Here is an 18,993-nt window from a genome sequence, read left to right as displayed (position 1 = left end):
ACCAAAATAACCAAACCTGTTGCCATTGAGTTGATTCCAACTCATGGTGATCCCATGTGTTACAGAGTAAAACTGCTCCATAGAGTTTTCTTGGCTGTAATCTTTACAGAAGCAGATCACCAGGTCTTTCTTCCATGGTGCCACTGGATGATTTCAAACCGCCAACCTTTAGGTTAGTAAGACCAGGCCAGACTCATCGCCATCAAGTCAACTCTGACTCATAGTGACCTTATAGGACAGAGTAGAACTGCCCCCCAGGGTTTCCAAGGAATGCTGGTGGATTCCAACTGCCGGCCCTTTTATTAACAGCCAAGCTTGTAACCACTGCGCCAAATTCAGGCAATAATTAGTTCCAGCTGCAACCAAAAGTATATCCACAAACATACTTTCTCAGTAATTTTGACCACAAATGTATAGCATTATTTTGCACATCCAGTTTTTTGAAATCTTCTTTCTCTTCCGCAACATTAGCTGGAAAATCTATCACACGCTGCCATGATGCAATGCGGCAAATACAGAGTCTAGTGCTTACTTTATACAGGACCTCAATTCAGTGACAGCTGACATATTATGGTGATAAATGATGATCATAATGATTATTCTCAGACAAAGCAATATCCAAGAGTTTTATCTGAACCTGTAAAAAGATTTATTCAGGGAAGTTTAGTAATGTGCTTTCTTTTTTAAATTGATTTTTCAGCCTAGCATATGCATAGGGCTTGTAAAAATCACCATTTTAAATTAATATGATAATCATCACATTGCCAGCTATATTAACTATAGCTTTATCGGACAGAAACAAAGGTAGCTCCTTTGTATTACTGTTAATATCCTTTATTATACGGAATAGTGAGCTGTTTTCATGTAAATAATACGCATGTGGAAAGTTCAAGCAGAGATTTTCAAAGAAATAATAATCTTGAGTTAGACTCTGTCTGCCTTCCAAATTTACTATAACACTGTGTAATCTGAAAACATAATATTAACCATGTATCTGGGTGTATACATAGTGATCTCATTTTCATGAACTGTTCTTCTATTGACTTCATTGAATACCATCAGTGCTTTTGGTTAGATGTAATCAACCATGCATTCAGTTAGTCTGCTGTGTGGGCAATCATATACATATAATTCATATATATGTATATACACACATATATATATACACACACACACATACACACACACACACACATATATATACATATATGAATGCCAGCCATATAATCAAATTTTATTCTCATGCAGTCTTATCTAAATAGGTTCTACTTTCTCTTTTGAGTGTATTCTTATCAAGCTTCCTGGCACTTTATTAACACCTACAGTTTTACCCTCTCCTATACTCTTGGCCTTTAATCGATGAATCTGTGAAATTCAATAAAGCTTACTTAGAGTCTTTCTGTGCAGCACCTGTTATTTTTGGCACTTCTGTAGAGTTTTGTATTTTTGGTAAATCATCAAACCAAATTACATAAACACATCTGCTCATCTAAGATATTTCATAACCAGTAAAAGATGGCTACAAAAGGGTGGCTAATTTCCCAACAACATTAATTGTGGAAATTCCCTGATTTTAGCACACGATGGCCAGATCACACTTTCCAGTAGGAAATGATTTGCAAGCATTTGCAGAGCAGCTTTACTCTTTGTTTCAGTCCTTTAACAGCAATGTATTAGATTATAACTCTGGTTCTTAAGGCAAAACAAAATATGAGGATCTAATCTGCGTGCCAAAGCAAAGACAGGATGGGGAGAGAGGATGTAAGTAGAACATATCTGTACCTACAATGCATGACAATATGCATACTTTCATATGAAGAGAACAACGGTATTGAATCATGAGTTTTCTTTTCCTCCAATGAAGGAGATTCTCCTCATTGACTTCGTGTTATTTTGACTAATGAAGGAAGACTTTAATGATGTCTGTCAAAGAAACTTTCTTCAAAACCAACTCCTTCAAATTTGAAACTTATCTAATCAAAATATTCCACTTTAGAAGTAAGGCCCACTCATTTCATTACTATAAGCTTAGTGATTCTAGAGGAATCACATTTAATATTCCTTTTAAATCTGATTTTTCAAAATCAATTAATTCTTAATTCTAATTTCAGTTCTTCTGGGCCATTGATTATTTTCCTCATTAGGCTCTTTTAATCATTTCACTTAGCCAAAAAGTAACAGCAAAGTTTCTTATAGAAAAATTTCCTATGGGAAATAAATTCATATGAATATACATGTAACAAGGTAAATATATATGTCTTCACTATTAAAATTTTTTCCTCACATTTGTAGAGAAATGTACGTTAGAGAAAACAAAAGAAGTAAAATCCCCAGTTCTTTTTACCCATATCTCTTCAGCCTTGTCTAGCATTTTTAAAGCTATCCCATACCTTATAAAAATATAAAAAGCAATTTTAATTTGGTACCAAGTCATATGATGGGGTGTGGTATTTTTTTTTTTAAAGCATTGAAAGAGTATAAAAAATCAGTATACTCACACCATCAAATGCGTGAATAACTATAATTTTATTAATGGTTATAGTCTTTTACATAATTTGGATAGTGTGTGTGTGTGTGTGTGTATATAAACTATACTCATCCTTTGTTACTTTTTACTATATGTCTCAAAAAATTCTGTCTTTCTAAATGTTTCCATTTTAAGAACATTATTTTACAAAGTTGTTTCCCAAGGCAGTGTTTCAGATTCTATCAAATTCAATTCAACAGGCTTCACGATCCACAAAGCTACCAGAGATATGGGGGTAAAAAGTTATTGATCAGGCTTGAGGAGCCTGATTAAGTCAGTAGCGACTGATTCAGAACACACATTTATTCATTGATTTATTCTTTCAATAGTCTGAGCATATTCTATGAACAGAGCAAGTGGCTTGAATCTTTGCTTGATCTTGTGGTGTCTGTTAATTCATGTTAATGAAATTAAGAATCTAGAGCATTCAAAACAGTATTTCTCTTCCAATCTTTCCTCCCACTTCCTTCTCCACCCCCTGTCCCACATTTTATTTTCTTCTTTTGTTGTGTCATAAAAAGAGATGGACAATTTATTTGATGGGGAGACTTATTCCCTGATTGATGAACATCATTATAAATTTTGCTTTTTCCCTTCTCCCATAATATGTTGCTGATACTGCTATTAAAGGTATGAATTCATATGGCTTTATATTCTTATCACGAGTTAATTTTATATTTGTCCCCCCCCCCCCACAGTAGTGAAAAGACGCTAAAGGAAGAGGATTTTTTTAAATCTGATTTAATTTCAGTACTTTACATCACACAAGGGTCTAAGATGAAATGAAAGTTTGTAGAAGAAGAACCAAGCATTTAATGAGAATAAATACTACCAAAAGTCCTCAAATCACCTGTTATGGATTAAGTTATGTACCCCCAAAATGTACATCAATTTGACTAGGCTATGATTCCCAGTATTTCGTGGTTGTCCTCCATTTTGTGACCTGATGTTATTATCCTACGTACTGTAAACCCTAAACTCTATGATGTTAATGAGAAAGGATTAGAGGCAGTTATGTTAATAAGGCAGAACACAATCTACAGGATTTGGCTGTATTTTGAGTCAATCTCTTTTGAGATATGAAAGAGAGAAGCAAGCAGAGAGGAGAGAGACCTCCCACCACCAGCAAAGAAGAGCTGGGAGCAAGTGCATCCTTTGGACCTGGGTTCATGCAATGAGAAACTTCTAGACCCAGGGGAAGATTGACAACAAGGCCCTTCCCACAGAGTTGACAGAGAGAGAAAGCCTTCCCCTGGAGCTGGCACCCTCAATTCAGACTTCTAGCGTCCTAAACTGCGAGAGAATAAATTTATCTTTGTTAAAAGCATCCACTTGAGATATTTCCATTATAGCAGCACTAGATAACTAAGATATCACCTCAGGAGGACTTTCTTTCTGTGCAAAATTTCTATAAATCTGTTTTTAAAAATGAATATAACTATTATCTTTTCCTGAATTTTATGTCTACTTCAGTGCCATTTTAACCTCTGATCTCCAGAAGGTCAATGGCCGTATGCTTATCCCAGTATTATTTCCCTTAAAGACTTTTCCCAAGAAAGAACCCTGGAGAAAACATGGAAGCATTGCTGGAAGGGAATAAACTCTGGATAAGGAATAATGTGTTACCACTCTGAAGTGTGTGTGAGTAAATTCTTACAACCAAAAGAATAGACCTCCAATTTTGCAATGTCAAACATTGACAAACTAGTGTGAAATGTATTGCAAAGTCATAATACCAACTCAGCACCCTCGATTTTATATCAAAATACCTAATTTTGTTGAGTGACTTTAAGATAGTGTGATTATTGCTGCATACAAATTATCTCACATAATCCTAGAGCAACACTATAAGGAAGGTGTTATCTCAAGTTTCCAGAAGAAGAAACTGACATCAAAGAGATTAAGGAATTTACCTGAGGCCACTCAATAATGAGGGGCCTGATATTTGAGCATAGTTTTCTTCGACTCCGAATCTATGTTCTTTCTACTGGTTTGCATGTTTACTGGATACAGACAATCTTGTTAAAAATATCAGTTAGGTAAGATTTCAGAAACAAAGAGGTGTGGGCTGGTGTTTATACCTGCTTTATAACTATAATTATGATGATGATTATAAAAGCATATATACTTAAAAATTCTTTCCTGAAATTTTGACATTTGGCAAACGAATATTTATCCAAAAGCAAGCAAACAGAAGACTCTGCTTTAAGCCATATGAAACAATTCCTAACCATCACTATTACCTAGGATTACGTGACCTTTAAAAAATCTAGACACCCAGGCCTGAGCCCCAGGCATTCTATTTAATTGGTGTGAGTTGGGAGGTTTAGGTATATATATGTACATATGTATTTAATCCCCAGGTTATTCGAATATGCATCCAAGATTGAGAAGCACTGCATACATAATACGAATGTGCATGTATATAATGTTGAAAGAACCCTTTTATAAAGATTCTATATTCTATAATCTATTTTCATAGTAGATTTTCCAAAACATTGATTAGTTGATTGTAAGCATCATAAATATGCATAGTACATGGTGAGTCTCTTACTGGCTGAAACCTCAGAATCTGACTGTATGAGACAGAGTAGGCTAGGCTACTCTGCAGTAACCAACAATCCCAAAATCTCAGAGACTGAACCTGACAGTTCACTTTTCAAAATCCACTGTGGTTCCCAATAGCTTTCCCAAGGACTTCATGCAATGGCTGAATGATCTTCACTGCTTCTGTCTTGTGGCTTTTGTCACTGTCTTAGTCATCTAGTGCTGCTATAACAGAAATACCACAAGTGGATAGCTTCAACAAAGAGTAATTTATTCTCTCACAGTCTAGTAGGTTACAAGTCCAAATTCAGGGCAACAGCTTTGTCATGGTTTGAATTATGTCCCCCCAAAAATGTGTGTATCAATTTGGCTAGGCCATGATTCCTGGTACTGTTGATTTTCCTGTGTGTTGTAAACCTGCCTCTATGATGTTAATGAGGGAGGATGGGTGGCAGTTGTGTTAGTAAGGCAGGACCTGATCTACAAGACTGGATTGTGTCCTGAGGCAATCTCTTGAGATATAAAAGACAGAAGTGAGCAGTGAGACAGGGGGACCTCATACCATCAAGAAAGCAGTGCCAGGAGCGGAGCGCGTCCTTTGGACAGGGGTCCCTGCCCCGAGAAGCTCCTAGTCCAGGGGAACACTGATGAGAAGGCCGACAGAGAGAGAAAGACTTCCCCTGGAGCTGACACCCTGAATTGGGACTTTTAGCCTACTTTGACTGTGAGGAAATAAACTTCTTTTTGTTAAAGCCATCCACTTGTGGTATTTCTGTTATAGCAGCACTAGATGACTACGACAAGCTTCAAGGCAAGGCTTTCTCTGTTGGCTGTGGAGGAAGGTCCTTGTCATCAGTCTTCTATTGGTCTGGGAGCATCTCAGTGTAAGAACCTCAGGTCCAAAGGACAAGCTCTGTTCCCTGCACTACTTTCTTGGTGGTATGAGGTGTCCAATTCTCTGCTTGCTTTCATTTCCTTTTATTTCTCATAAGATAAAAGGTGGTACAGGCCACAACCTAGGGAAACTCCCTTTACATTGGATCAGGAATGTGACCTTAGTAAAGGTGTTATACAATCCCACCCTAATCCTCTTCAACATAAATTACAATCACAAAATGGAGGACAACCACACAATACTGGGAATCATAGCCCAGACAAATTGATACACATATTTTTGGGGGAACATAATTCAATCCATGACAACCACTGTGCCAGTGGAAGTAAGTCAGAGTGAGCTCAGCTCACTATTGTCAGCTTGGATGTGCATGAATCATATCTTGTTTAGAACTAATCACAACTCCTCATATAATTACAAGGAGGTTGAGTAATTTAGGAAGAACATGTGGCTATCTCTGCCATGGTAACTGAAATTGACAGTTTTAACTACTTTAATTAAAAACATTTTGTTACCCTTTTTTTTGTTTTTTTAAGCATTTTTTTTTTTATGACATGTGTTTGCAGTTTTGGAATACATGCTTACTAATTGAGGGCTCCCTAACTATCACACAGGAAAGCCATAATTACGCTTATAATTCTTATGTCACAGAAATAAAGGAAAAAAGGCAAAAGTTTACAAAACTAATGCATCCAGGAATCTTCACCTAATAGAATGCTCAGGCTACACAACAGTGAGGCTCCAACTCTGGTCTGTTGAGCTTCATGAATTTCAGAAGTTATGCAACTTAACACTAAATGCATTAGAACTGGCATAACATACTACCTACAAGGTCCAGAGGCATAAAAAGTGGCTGGTATACCATTAAACCGGTAGTAACTAAAGAGTGAAATAGATGATTGATGGATGGATGGATAGGTGGATGGATGGATATGTGGATGGATGGATATGTGGATGGATGGATGGATGGGTGGATGGATACTGAGGTGCTACATGGTTGTGTAGAGCAATGTAAGCATTAGAACTTTGAAAACATCCTCTTTAGCTTCACTGACCTTAAGGTACAGGCTTTCAGAAAATCTTTTTTCTCCCCTGAAAGGACTGTTAACTTTTTTTTTATGTTTTCTTTTTTGAATAATTATAACCTGGTTATTTTTAGGATAACATCTATATTAGGGTGAATTTAAGCAAGCAATTTTCTCTAAGCCTTGACAATATAGCCTAATAAATAGAGGTGAGTCAGATGGTAGAAACAGTGCAAGTCAAACATATGGGAATGAAGGTCAGGTAGTTTAGTGGACATTATTCTAATGTGATTTGGTGATGATTCTAGAGACTAGTTAAAGTTTTGATCTCTTACTTAGTATCCTTTAGATAAAAAAAACAATCTTAAAATAAAGGGCTGTGTGTCTTTCCTGCTGTGAACGGCAATGCTGAAGGCCAAGACTCTGTTCGTGGGGCCCTGTGAGAGTGGAAAAACTGTTCTGGCCAACTTTCTGACAGAATCTTCTGACATCACTGAATACAACCCAACCCAAGGAGTGAGGAACCTGGAATTTGATAATCCCCATGTTACCAGCAACAACAAAGCCATGGGGTATGAATCTGAGCTGTGGGATTGTGACGATGATCCAAAGTTCAAGTCTTGCTGGCCAGCCCTGATGAAGGACTCTCATGTAGTGGTGATCATATTCAATGCTGACACCCCAATCTACCTGAAGGAAATTGAAATGTGATATTCCTGCTTTGTCTGGCAGCAGCTATTACAGGTTACTCAGTGTCTCTGAACTTTACACCACAAACCAGGCTCTGGAAGCAATAGAAGAAGCCTGTCTTTGCCATCACCCTTGAACAAGCTGAAGCTGGTGTGCTCAAATCTTGAGGATGACCCTGAGGTGATCTGGCTGGAATTCACAAAGTATTTAAAAAGCATAGTCAGCTCAGTGTCTGAGAGCAGAGATCAGGAGGAGATTTCCATTATTACCTAACCAGCCTGTATCTGGGGCTCTCCCACATCCCAAATAAAATCAGCTTTTTGCCAGTGAAAAAATAAATAAAAGATAAAGGGCTGTAACAGACATAGAACATTTATATTTTTTCTGTGCCGGTTACTTTGGTACATGCATATGAAAATACGTGTAAGCACGTTTCAAGTAGAGATTTTGTGGGTAAGGGCAGCCATCTCTAGGCAGCTTCTTATACATGCTTGTTAATGCTAGCCTATAACTTTTACCGAGGATCTCAGATGACACAAGTGGCTTGAGATCAGCTACTAACCTAAAGGTTGACAGTTTGAACCCACCCAGCGGCTCCACAAAAGAAAGTCCTGGCAAACTGTTCACCTTGTGTCAGGGGCCAAATCAATAGTAGCTAACAACAACAACTTTTACCCAGAGTCAAACACATAGAATCCTTGGCTAGTTCAAGGAGAAGCATCATTTTAAGTATTAAGCAGAAGCACATGATTTTCCCAGTGCCAGATGCTCAAAGTCAGTGGTTTTCTTTATTAGTGATTAGTTTGCTATATACTATATAGCGAATCATCTATGTCAGAGATAATTCTTTTTTAAAAAAATTTACCTTACATTTATTCCTTATTCTGCTTTTTCCTCTGCAAATTTTAATGCCTTCCAAATTAGCCAATCTAATTCTCAAGCAATTATTTAATCCAGATAGGTGCAGAGTTATACCTAGTTGACTCAGAGAGGGCTCCTCACCTCAATGGCTGACAACCAATTTTTGAAGAGGGTCAAATATGATTAGTGTATGTAGGGATGTAAATAACATGTCATGGTAGCATAGAGCCTGAGGAATAATAGTTGATAGGAGAAATTATTTAGTGATTTATAGGCATATTGGCATTTAAGTGGATCTGTAAAGGATGAAGAGGATCTTCACAAGTGGAGGTGGGGGCAAGGAGAATGACTTAGAGCAGGTGTCAATATAAGTAATTGGGTGTATACTGAGAAATGTTGGGAGTATCATGGAGTTTAAGTGATCCAGTTTAGGTAGATTAAAAATCCTGCCTGAGCAGGTAAATTTTCTAGAATGTATATGCTATGGTCTGATCTGGGAGGATCAACAATTTTGTTCTAATGGTTTAAGCTTATTCTATAAGCACTCATATTTTCTTGGGCTATGGTTGATAGGATCACACCATTGTTTTAGGAAGTTAATTAAATATGGAAAATTTGCTTAACACGAAAAACATTTAAAAGGTTATTAAAGTTTTTTTGTGAGAGATGATGAAAGGCGAAACTAAATCAATGTCATAAAGGAAAGAGGATGAATGCCAAAATCATTTGTGAGTAGAAAATAGGCCACTGTTTACTTACCATGGAAGGGGGGTAAAGAGTTAAACACAAGTTTGTGGACTTTAAGTTTTGGGTGATTGAGTATTAACGGTATCTTTTGCGCTTAAGGGCTTGTCTGTGAACCAAAAGTTTGGCAGTTTGAATCTACCTGCCACTCCTTAGGAACTCTATGGGACAGTTCTACTCTGTCCTATAGGATCTCTAGGAGTTGGAATCCACTCAATGGCAATGGGTTTGGTTTTTTGATGTTGTTGTTTTGTTTTGTTTTGTTTTGTTCTCAAAAATGGGGAAGCTGGAAGCACAGAAAGGCTATATTTTGGAAATAAATATAATGAATTTAACTTTGTACATTGGTTAGCAGCCGTAGCACTTAACCACTACACCACCAGGGTTTCCATTCAGAATATAGGTTTGGAAAAGAGAATTACTTCATCTCAGCAGTCTAGACTTTCCTCACCCTGATTAGTCATACTCAGTGAATTTTATTCCAGAAGGATGTAGTGAAAATTCTGTCCATGTCTGAGGTCAGATTTCACTTGAAGCAAAGTCCGCTAATCTTTTGTATGTCATAAGTCAGTCTCTTGTCCAAAACTTTTTCTGACTCTGACCCAGTTGATCCCCAGCTTAGGCATACTTCCTGATGTCTGCTGGACTATTTCTGAGCAACATTTCCTTTTTGACCTCTACTTTTTTAAAACTTCCTAATCTGTACCATCCTACTGACTTGCTATTTATTACCACCTCTTTCTTATAGCTATCTTGATTCTTCTTGTCCAGTATTTCTTCCTTTTATCCTTAACCAACCACTGTCTCTGACCCAGGACATAAGGATTATACCTCACTCTTAGATAATATGAATACATAATAAAGGAGCATTAAAGTAGAATTTTGAGATGGAGACAATCACTCTGGATAAGCCTATAAGACCAGTTCACTTCCTTGTTAACTTTTTTATCTAAATGGAAGATGAGGGTAAACATTATGGGATGGAATTGGGCTCATTTAGATGTTTGGTGTATAGATAAGGGGGTAAGAAAGAAAATTGGAGGAAACTTACAAATATGAAAGTAAAAACTATAGTAGTTCTCCTCAAGACCCTAGGAAGACATTGAGGAGAGATAATATTAATTATCAAGGGCACTTTAAAGCATCATTTGATACAATTACTGGAAATCAATATGTACCAAGATTCATAGACTCATGGAATCTTAGTGTTGCAAACGAACTTATGTGCTACCTAATCCTATAACTTGTTTGAGGATAGGGTGGTCGCTTTAACTTTTCACTTCTACTGCATTATGCCTACCTCTCTATTTACAATAAACACTAAATGATTGGGGTCATAAATGTGACTGGTATCAATAAGATAAATATCTCAGCATGAATTTCAGAGCGTTTTTTCACATACTTATTTTTATGATGAATTTAAGGCAAACTGAATCATCTGAAAGTTAGAAATTCTCACCATAAATCATTGACAATTCCCCAATGATGGTATTTATGTTTCTTTGAATGACAGTCAACACTGTAGAAATTTAGTTAAAAGAATTGTAATTCAAAGATCTTGGATGCAAGTGACATTGGCTGCATAAAGAAATGATCAAGGAATAAGTTTTTGTGAACTTTGCCAGTTAGTTTTTAAAAGTCAGAAGTCTTATGAAGTAGCCTAAAGGAATGGTTTGTCAAATACAGTTATATTCTAGAAAAATGGAGAAAATATAAAATAATGAAGATAGAAAACAAGCAAACAAACAAAAGTACCCTGGGCTTCAGATCTCAATTAGTGTTCAACAGGAAAGAGATTTTTTATTTTTTATATTGAAAGGATTTTATATTTATTAAAGCGTTGCAAAGATAGTACAGAGAGTTCCGATGAACCTGGAATCTAACTTTCCCAAATGCTAACAGCTCACATAACCATGGTACATTTAACCAAACTAAGACATTAATAATAGTAAATACTATTAACCAATCGCTAACCTGTTTTGGATTTCCCAAATTTTTCCAATATACTTTTTCTGAGCTAGATTTCAACACAGGTTATTATGTTTAAATTAGTCATCATGTCTTCTTAGTCTCCTACAAATCTGTAACAGTTTCTCACTCATTCATTGGTTTTTGACCTTGACACGTCTGGAATGGTAGAATGTTCCTCAGTTTGGTTTTGCCTAATGCTTTATCTTGATTAGACTGGAGTTCTGGGTTTTGGCAAAGAACACCACAGAATGCAGAAGTGAAGGGTCTTTCTTTACACATTATATCGTGGGACACATCTCATGGGGTAAATATATATGTGTGTTAGCCTTGATCACTTGGTTTAGGTGTTTTCCAAATTTCTCCTCTGTAAAGTTACTATTTTTCCCTTTCCATATTCTATTCATTAAAAGCGAGTCACTAAATCCAGACACTGCTTAAGGTGAGGGGATTAAACCTCCACCTCTGAGAGGGAGCAGTATCAAAGAATTTTGGACGTGTGTTAAAACCCCCATAGTAATTAATAGATATTTCAAGTGAGGTACCTTGAATCCATGCAAATAACTTATTTTTATTTAAAGTTTTTCCCACTAATTTTAGCATTCTTCAATGGATCTTGCCCACAGCAATTATTACTATGGTGTTCTGATAGTGACTTCCTATTTTCCTCATCACTTCTACATTTGTTATATGGTAATCTCTAAGGAAGATCTGTTCCTTTTCCCCCATTTATTGACTTTTCAATCATGATATCTTTCAATGTCATATGATATTTGCTTATATCATATGGATTCATGAATATTTATTTTATTCTTTTGGGTTATGATCTAATATTATTGTTATTGTTTGTTGCTCAGATTTTTCCAGCTTTGGTCATTGGGAGTGCTTTCAGGTTTATACTTGTCTTTTTTGATATGCCTCATCTTTATTCTGGTGTTATTTTTCTTTCTTTCTATGTATGTATATATGTTCACTTTCTTTCTTTCTGGTACTACAAGATATTCCAGGCTCACCTTGTATTTTCTGCCCTAACTTTAGAATCAGCCATTGCTCCAAGAAGCCATAATTTCATTTATGAGAGAATGGTATTTAGAAACCAAAATATGGGTGCTATTTGTACTTGTTTCTACTGGAATGTCATTTCTTCTAGGTCATATTATTAGCCAGAAGAAATATATGTAAGTATATTAACTCATGTATAAACATAACTTGTTCATATATCCATCTGTGTATATATATGTGTGTTTATTATAGATGTGTATTCTTATATATATATATATATATATATATATTGTTGTTACATGCCATTGAGTCGATTTCAACTCCGAGTGACCCCATGTGACAGAGTAGAACTGCCCCATAAGGTTTCCTTGGCTGTAATCTTTTCTTTACAAAAGCAGATCACCAAGTGTCTCCCATGGAGCCGCTAGGTGGGTTTGAACCACCAACTCTAAGTTAGCAGCACCAGTTCATTCTAGCCTTTCCCTTTCCTATTTGTAACTTTTTTCTCTAGCAGTAAGAGATTTAGTTCCCATTTTCCACTATTTATTTACTTCTCAAGCAATTGTTTTTTTAACCCCATTATAGATGTAAAGTAGTTTCATTTTTACCAACTAGAGTACAATGTTTATGGACAGTTGCTTTTTTATTTAGCTTTATATTATCCGGTTAAAACACCATTTCCTAATGTTATTTAAGTCACCTCCATTCCGCCCCGTATCACCTTCTGAGAGATTATTCCATGCTTTTTTAGTATAATGAGATTATTATCTACAGTGAGTAATCCATCCTGGAATCCCCTGATATGATTGTTAATTTTTTAAAATTTGCATTTAGTAAAATTTATACTTTGTGGAGTGCAGTTCTATTGGTTTTTTTTAAAATGCATAGAGTCATGTATCCACTGACACACTATCATACAAAACATTCCATTCGCCCCATAAATTATCTTCAGTGGCCTCTATGTAGTCATAAAATATAATCAACTAATATTAAAATGAGGAATTAATTTAACTAGATTTAAGGATTTCTTGGCAATAGTGTGGTAATGTCTCAATAAATATGTACTCTATTGAATTGAACTCAACCTAAAAGTATATATTTTTTAATTTCTAATTGAAGGAGAATGATTAGGGTAAACTCTTGCATCAAATCTTTAATTACTTCCTTTTATGAGTGTAATAAGTTTATAATTAATCTAAAATTTCTTTGAAAATGATACATAGCTAAATAATTGAAAATCCAAAATTCAAAATGAAATCTTTTTCACCAATAATCTTTCCATTTTCCAGATTATGTTATTTTTACCTTAAACCAGAGGGTAAGAATCTGAAAGGATAATCTCTCATGAACTCAGTATTCAAAAATTTGTAGTAATAATATGTATTTCTTCCTCTTGTACTTATATAATTTCAGGTCTTTCATGTTAAAAGTCTAATAGAAAACACTTTATGAGACAGAGATAAATAATATTTCCACAGCATGGGACTTGTAAGGACCATAACCTTGAAGAACTTTGATCTCAAAGAGCCTTGAGCAATAAAATTATAATAGAGGTATTGGTTTGTTTTGGATTAACACAGGGGTTGCAACAAATGGGGTCAAACATAGCAACAATTGTGAGGATGATGTTTTGTTCTGTTATACATAAGTTCACTATGAGGTGGAGCCAAACTCTTGGCATCATTGGTTTGCTTACTTTAAAGGGCTTGAGTTTTGAACAGAACTATAAGTAAGCCATTCTCTTTCTGCACCTAGGGAATTAAAGAATAAAATTATACCAGACTCATTCTTGCAGATAACCTTGACTTCATTCTTGGAACACAATTTCTCCACAATATTTTTATTTACTTTGGTATTATATTGGGGGCTTGATTTATGCCATTTTAAGTATATGCTAAAATTTTTATACAGCCTTACAAAAGTAGTTTACAATAATAAGAATAGAGTAACAGTGGCATAAGCATAGACTTGTAGACCAATGTAATAAAATTGAGAATCCAGAAATAAATCCATACATTTATGGTCGATTGATTTTCAACAGTGGTGCAAAATCCATTCAATGGAGAAAGAATAGTCTCGTCAGCAAATGGTGCTGGGACAACTGATTTCCATATGCAAAAGAATGAAGTTGGACCCATACCTCATACCATATACTAAAATTAACTCAAAATAAATCAATAACTTAAATATAAGACCTAAAATCATAAAACTCTTAGAAGAAAAATAGGAATGAAGGTTCAGGATCTACTTTTAGACAACCAGTTTTTAGATATACCACCAAAAGGACATGCAACAAGAGAAAAATAGATAAACTGGACTTCATCAAAATTTAAAACTTTTGAACATCTATTATCAAGCTATAATAATACTATTATTATAAAGACAAATTATAGAATGGGAGAAAATATTTGGAAACCATATACATCAGATAAGGGTTTAATATCCAGAATATAAGGAATTTTTAAAACTCAACAACAAAAAGATTAACAGCCCAATTTAAAAATGGGCAAAGGATTTGAATAGACATTTCTCCAGCAAAAATTTACAAATGGTCAACAAGCAATTCAAAAAATGTTCAACATCCTTCGTCATCAGGGAAATGCAAACCAAAACCAGCATGAGATACTACTTCATACTCACTGGATGATTATTATAAAAAATAATGAAAATAACAAGTGTTGGAGAGGATGTGGAGAAATTGGAACACTTGTGCATTGATGGTGGGAATGTAAAATGATGCAATCACTGTGGAAAACGGCTTGGCACTTCCTCAAAAAGTTAACATAGAAATATCATATGACCAAGCAGTTCCACTCTTATGTATATACCCACAAGAACTGAAACCAGAGATACTCAAAGAGATACTTGTACACCATGTTCATTGCAGCTTTATTCGCAATAGTTAAAAGGAAGAAACAACCTAAGTACCCATCAACAGAGGAATGATAAACGAAATGTGGCATAGACATACAGTGGAGTATTATTCAGATATAAAGAGAAGTTTGGATACATGTCACCACATGAATGATCCCTGAAAACTTTATGCTAAGTAAAACACACCAAACACAATGACAAATAGTGTATAATTTCATTTATATGAAATATCTAGACTAGGTACATTCACGGAGACAAAAGATTAGTAGTTACCAGGGGGTAGGGGAGTGGAAAATGGAGAGCTAAAAAAAAATTAGGTGTAAGGTTGATGATAACCCTATGAGAAAGACTCCTTGAAGTGTTTCAGTGTCATCTCTCAGCCCTATGATAGTCTGAACTGCCTCAGCATTTCCATGACAATCATTATGCAAATCTCTTTGGCACTATGTTAGGTTTGAAACATTTCAAATTGGAGAAAAGGAAGAGGGTACCACCAACTGAATCCTTTGTGTGTGTGTGTATAGTTATAGGGTCGCTATGAGTCGGAATCGACTCAATGGCAAAGGGGTTTTGTTTGTTTGTTTTGTTTTTTTATAGCTCCAAGAATCCAAGAGCTTAGGTTTCAAATATGCCTGATGAATGATAACAATAAATACATTAAATAGCTTGTTGTTTCCACCATTGCCATCGAGTCAATTCTGACTCATAGCGACCCTATTGGGTTGCTAGGAGTCGGAAGCCACTCCATGGCAATGGGTTTTGTTGTTTCCCCCAATTCAGAAAAATCTGGAAAGAGAGAACATATTCTAGGGCCTTAAATCAAACTAGGTTTTGCACTCCTGGAACTACCTTTGAAGACTTCTTAAAGATGATTCAGATGTCTAGAGCTTTAGCTAAAATATGTAAGGTAACACATTGAAGATACATCTGGTCTGGAATTAAAGGTTACACTACAATCAGGATCACATTCACTGTTACATTCTTTTTAATGTCAGAATTTATGTTTCAGTGGTATGTCTCATTGATTGAATTCATAATGGTTATCATTTTTTCTTTAATTTTTTGTTGTTGTAGTCTAAATGAAGTTCACATTGCAAGTTAGTCTCCCACACAAAATTTTATACATACCTTGTTATGTGACCCTAATTGCTCACCATATTCTGCGACAGCACACTCATCCTTTCCATCCCTGATTCCCCATGTCCGATCAACCAGCTCCTAACCCTCTCTGCCTTCCCGTCTCACCTCTGGACAGAAGCTGCCCCCTTGGTCTCTTGTATCTACTTGAGCTAAGAAGCACACTCCTCACGAGTATCACTTTATGTCCCACAGTCCGGTCCAATCCCTGTCTGAAGAGTTGGCCTCAGAAATTGTTTTAGTTCTGGGCTGATAGAGAATCCAGGGGCCATGGTTTCCAGGATACCTCCAGTCTCAGTCAGACCATTAAGTCTGTCTTCTTACTAGAATTTGAGTTCTGCACCTCATCTTTCTACTGGTCCATCAGGGAATCTCTGTTGTGTTCCCTGTCAGGGTGGTCATTGGTGGCAGCCAGACACCATCTAGTTCTTCCGGTCTCAGGCTGATGAAGACTCTGGTTTATGTGGCCGTTTCTGTCTCTTGGGCTAATACTTTCCTTGTGTCTTTGGTCTTCTTCATTCTCCTTTACTCCAGGTGGTTGGGACAAATTGATGCATCTTAGATGGCTGCTTGCAAACTTTTAAGACCCCAGACACCACTCACCAAAGTAGGATGCAGAACATTTTCTTAATAAGCTATGTTATGCCATTTGACATAGATGTCCCCTGAAAGCATGGTCCCCAGACCCCTACCCTGCTGCTCTGTCTCTCAAAGTATTTGATTGTATTCAGGAAACTTCTTAGCTTTGGTTTAGTCCAGTTGTGCTGACTCTTCCTGTAGTGTGTGCTGTCCTTCCCTTCACCTAAGATGATTCTTATCTACTGTCTAGTTAGTAAATAACCCTTACCCTCCCTCCCCACCCTCGGAACCATCAAAGAATGTTTTCTTCTGTGTTTAAACCTTTTCTTGAGTTCTTATAATAGTGGTCTTATACAGTATTTGTCCTTCTGTGACTGACTAAATTCACTCAGCATAATAAGTTCAAGCTTCCTCCATGTTATACGATGTTTCACGGCTTCATCATTGTTCTTTATCGTTGTGTAATATTCCATTGTGTGGATATACCACAATTTGTTTATCCATTCATCCGTTGATGGGCACCTAGGTTGTTTCCATCTTTTTGCTATTGTGAACAGTGATGCAATGAACATGGGTGTGCAGATATCTATTCGTGTGATGGCTCTTATTTCTCTAGGATATATTCCAAGGAGCGGGATAGCTGGATCGTATGGTACTTTTATTTCTAGCTTTTTAAGGAAGCACCAAATCGATTGCCAAAGTGGTTGTAACATTTTACATTCCCACCAACAGTGTATAAGTGTTCCAGTCTCTCCACAACTTCTCCAGCATTTATTATTTTGTGTTTTTTGGATTAAGGCTAGCCTTGTTGAGGTGAGATGATATCTCATTGTAGTTTTGATCTACATTTCTCTAATGGCTAATGATCATGAGCAATTCTTCATGTGTCTGTTAGCCACCTGAATATCTTCTTTGGTGAAGTGCCTGTTCATATCCTTTGCCCATTTTTTAATTGAGTTATTTGTCTTTTTGTTGTTGAGGTTTTGGAGTATCTTGTAGATTTTAGAGATTAGACACTGATCGGATTTGTCATAGCCATAAATTTTTTCCCTGTCTGTAGGGTGCCTTTTCAATCTTTTGGTGAAGTCTTTTGATGAGCATAAGTGTATGAATTTTAGGAGCTCCCATTTATCTAGTCTCTCTTCTGGTGCTTGTGTATTGTTACTTATGGTTCGTATTGTGTTAATGCCATGTATTAGGGCTCGTTGCATTGTCCCTATTTTTTCTTCCATGATCTTTATCGTTTTCGATTTTATATTTAAGTCTTTGATCCAATTTGAGTTAGTTTCTGTGCATGGTGTGAGGTATGGGTCTTCTTTCATTTTTTTTGCAGATGGATATCCATTTATGCCTGCACCATTTGTTAAAGAGACCGTCTTTTCCCCAATTAATGGATTTTGGGCCTTTGTCAAAAATCAGCTGCTCATAGGTGGATGAGCTTATATCTGGATTCTCAACTCTGTTCCATTGGTCTATGTATCTGTTTTTGTACCAATACCAGGCTGTTTTGACTACTGTGGCGGTATAATAGTTTCTAAAATCAGGTAGTGTAAGGCCTCCCACTTTGTTCTTCTTCTTGAGTAATGCTTTATTTACTCAGGGCCTCTTCCCTTTCCATATGAAGTTGGTGATTTGTTTCTCCATCTCATTAAAAAATGCTGGTAGAATTTGGAATGGGATTGCATTATATCTGTAGATTACTTTGCGCAGAAATGACATTTCCACTATGTTGAGTCTACCTATCCATGAGCAAGGTATGTTTTTCCACTTATGCAGGTCTCTTTTTGTTTCTTGCAGTAGTGTCTTCTTGTTTTCTGTGTATAGATCTTTTATGTCTCTGGTTAGATTTATTCCTAAGTATTTTATCTTCTTGGGGGCTATTGTAAATGGTATTGATTTGTAATTTCCTCTTTGAGGTTCTGTTTTTTGGTGTAAAGGAATCCAACTGATTTTTGTAAGTTTATCTTGTATCCTGAAACTTTGCTGAAATCTTCTATTAGTTCCAGTAATTTTATTCTGGATTCTTTAGGGTTTTCTGTGTATAAGATCGTATCATCTGCAAATAGAGATACTTTGACTTCTTCCCTACCAATTTGCATGTGCTTTATTTCTTTTTCTAGCCTAATTGCTCTGGCTAGGACCTC

General features: G+C 36.1%; 1 pseudogene; it reads left to right on the top strand.

Moving 5' to 3' along the window:
- The first annotated feature begins 7,399 nt into the window (after positions 1 to 7,399).
- LOC101341997 (intraflagellar transport protein 22 homolog pseudogene) lies at positions 7,400 to 7,957 on the top strand (annotated as a pseudogene).
- The last annotated feature ends 11,036 nt before the right edge of the window (positions 7,958 to 18,993 follow it).

The sequence above is a fragment of the Trichechus manatus genome, unplaced genomic scaffold, assembly GCF_000243295.1.
Source record: "Trichechus manatus latirostris isolate Lorelei unplaced genomic scaffold, TriManLat1.0 scaffold00043, whole genome shotgun sequence".
Taxonomy (NCBI): Eukaryota; Metazoa; Chordata; class Mammalia; order Sirenia; family Trichechidae; genus Trichechus; species Trichechus manatus.
This window is presented reverse-complemented; position numbering and strand designations above follow the sequence as displayed.